We start from the raw sequence: 3,759 nt of genomic DNA, 5'->3' as shown, positions 1-3,759 counted from the left end.
CTAATTCTCTTATCTTTCTTATAACCTCTAACATTTCTTTCTTTAATATTTTTTAGTGTCTTTCCTATGTTTAGTTATTATTATAAAATATTTCCAAGTTCTATGCTATGTCTTTACTTCCATTTATTAAAGAATAACCTAGGGAAAGTATTGCTTAAATAAAATTTTCTAAATGGCTTCCTATTTAGCTAAAATAGAACTTTATTCTCTCATTAAGTTCTCTCTCATAAAAATATACAGATTCTGTGAAATGGTGTACATTTATAATTAAATCAAACCTAATATATTGTTGTAGTTGAGGTGGACTCATAGCGACTCTATGAACAAAAGATCTAATATCTTTCCATAGCTATTGTTGTTTCTCCAAGTTTATAGAGTTTCCGAAGGCATGTGATTTACGAAGTGGATGCCACTCCTGCTTCCCAACCTGTTTTACAATGGAGCTCCACCAAACCCTGTCCATAATTTGAAAACATTCTGGTATTTGATATCCATGGCACAAGGTTCAGCTTCATAGCAAACCCAGGTTACCTCATATAGCACATTGACAAAGAGTGATGTGCAAAGGCGAAGAATGTTCCTCCAGATATAACAGCGCTAGTCTCTCTCACTTAACAGTGGTTAAGTGTTGTTGAGTTGAATACGACTCAGAGTAAGCTTTGCACGAAAGACCTGAACTAAAAAAAAAAAAGACCTGAACTCTGTTCTATGATTAACACTATTTCTGTACATTTATAAGAGAGTTTGTAGAGTTTCCAGAGGCACCTAATTTGGGAAGTGAATAACACTCCTGCTTCCCAACATCAACTGCTGTACATAATGGGTAACCATTATGGTATTTCAAATGTCTATGGGATAGTGTTCAGCATCATAGCAACTCTAAGTTGTTCAGTACAGCAAATAGACAAATGATTGCTGTGCCTTTTAAAGAATATTCTTCTAAAATTAATACATTTGGCCCTTGGGCCCTACAGGATTATAAGTCCACATCCTCAAGCAGGTCTCTGCCCTTTCCCTTAGTCTAAGGCTCAAGGGCCACCTACTTTTGAGGGGGGGGAAGAGAAAGAACAGTAACCTAATATTGTCCAGTAAAAATTCTTAATGTCATTTAAAAAAAATCTACTACTACTTTATGAATGTGGAGAAAGATGAAAGTTATACAAGTGTTCAGGTCTTTCATTCATAGGTCGCTACAAGTCATCTACGACTTGACGGCACCTAACAACAACAACAACTACAGAAACTTTTATTAGTTTATTTATTGACTTGTCTCATAAAGTAAAACTCATTCTAATGTTGTATTATGGATATATATTTTTATTAAATAACAGTTTAAATAAATGCATCCTAATATTTTCTTATCTTACATCCAAATGTAAAGCGAGCTTCTGAAGCCATAACTTCTATTTTTCAAGAAAAATTCTGTCTATAAAAGTACAAAAACATTTTGTATGCAAAGATTAAAGGGCATATATATATATATATGATGAAAATGCTATATATTTTTTTCAATTAAGGGCATTTCACAAACTATATATATAAAATATTTGTAAAGTATATTTCTAAATTAATGTAGCAACAACAACAACAAATGTAGCAACACTATGAAAAGTAAACCATACATTATATTTTACTTACCTATACACCACAGTATAGTTCACTGCTGGGAATCATCATTTACTTATTTTTGACTATTTGATTTGTTAATTTAACTATTGAATCTTAAAGCACCCCCTGTCCACGTAAGGAAATGCATTGCACTGGGGAAATCTGTACTTAGGGACCTTTGCAAGCTTGAAAACGCTTATGTATTTTCGCTCAGAGAGGCATATGAAAAAAAAATTTAGAAAAATAAATCAGAGCATAGTAATCAACAGTGGAAGACAGTAATAGAAAACATCAAATTAAAATAAATTGAGAATACTTACTTCTTTTCCTCAAATAATTGATATTTAAAGTAAAATGTTTAATGCAAAATAATGCTCAATAGTCATTTATAAAAAACAAATAACATGTCAATATTACATAGAACAATACAATTTTCCCCCTGTCCTTCCCAAAGATGTAGATTTCCCCATAAAGAACTTGTTGTTTCATCTCAAAACACCTAATCCTGTATATTCAAAACACTGTACAAAATTAATTTCTGAAATATTCAACTTATAGTTTTTAACAAAAAAAATGAATGCTGTGCTGCTATTAATAGAAATGATACTCCACAGTTATCTAATTGGTAGACTTTTCTGATCTTCCACACATGAACATTTTCCGCTTACTAGCCTCAAGAAAAGAGTTAAGCTCAGTATCTGTATTCTGCTACATATAGCTTCAGAAATATTCTTTGAAACAAATAAATGCTTAATTACTTTTGGGATAAACAGTAATAGGATTCTAATGAATCATAGAAAATATAATCTTTGAAGAATGATTTAATTGGTTGATTATAAAACCTATAACCTATATCCCATGAGAAGGCTGATGAAATTATCCAGCAAGATGTCAGCCTAGGATCTGAAGACATATGAAGCACTGTTAGAAAAAAAATTCTTTGATGTTGATTTCCATACTATATTTATTCTTCTACAAAATTGCTCTAAAATTAGTTTAATAGCTAAAGGCAAAATAAGGGAAAGGAATATTGAAGTGAAAATACTTGGTACCACATCTCTATAAAAACAATATCTTCGAAAATTTTGAGATATAGTATTTTAGTTAATATACACTTTGATAGTACCTTTTTTAGTCAATAGAGCTTTGTAATTATTATTATTCAAATTCACGTTAATATACTGTTCCATTTCACTGGTCTTTTCAGTATATCAGTATATTTTATCAGTTACAATCAAGTCAGATCTAGTGGAATTTTCCTCAGAGTTTCCAAAGTTATGACCTTTGAGAAGAAAATCACTAGCTGGATATTATTTCCGTTTCTTTCAGTGAATTTCAATATTTCAGAGTAGTTTAGCACTTAACCGTGTGTGTTACTCAGGAATCTATAAATGAATATAAACCCTAAGGTGTACTTTAATAATATGCAGCAAATATATTTAACATATGAATGTATTTAGCATTTTATTTCACAGAAAATAAATACAATATGATATTGTTGTTATGTGCACTGTAGTTGCCTGGACTGGACTTATAGCAACTCCATGCACAATGGCTCTGAACCTTGTCCTATTCTGAGCCAGTCTCACTGTCTCCAAACTACCTACTCTCCATTATCCCAGTACTGTGTAAATTCATCTCTTCTAGGATCTTCCTCGATTGCTCTGCCTTCTACCCTTTCAAGCATGAGACTTCCTCCAATCCTGATGGCACATTCTTCCTCATAAAGTCCAGCCTTCTGGATGATCTGTTCCACATATAGATTGAAAAATTAGGGAGACAAAATGTATCCTTGTTGTACTCCTTTCTTGATTTTGAACCATGCAGTGTTGTAGCTAACTCTGAGGAGAATGGGAATCCCAGAATACTTAAATGTGCTCAAGTGAAATCATTACATAGAACAGTAAGCAGTCCTCAGAACAGAGCAGAGAAGAACTGAGAGGCAAAACAAAGTGAAGAAATGAGGAAGTTAAAGAGATGAAGAGAAGATTTCAAAGGGCAACTCTTAAAGACAAAGCAAACTGTACCTTTATAAGCAAAGTGCAAAGAGCTGAGTTAGAAAATCAAAAGGTTTGGAAAGGTGAAGAGTAAGCATAGGAGTGGAAGATCCCAGATGAGATGGGCACAATGACTGTAGCAATAAGGGTAGAT

The sequence above is a fragment of the Elephantulus edwardii genome, unplaced genomic scaffold (genome assembly GCF_000299155.1).
Source record: "Elephantulus edwardii isolate Elephantulus edwardi_28Jun2011 unplaced genomic scaffold, EleEdw1.0 scaffold00030, whole genome shotgun sequence".
Taxonomy (NCBI): domain Eukaryota; kingdom Metazoa; phylum Chordata; class Mammalia; order Macroscelidea; family Macroscelididae; genus Elephantulus; species Elephantulus edwardii.
Note: the sequence above shows the minus strand (reverse complement) of the source record.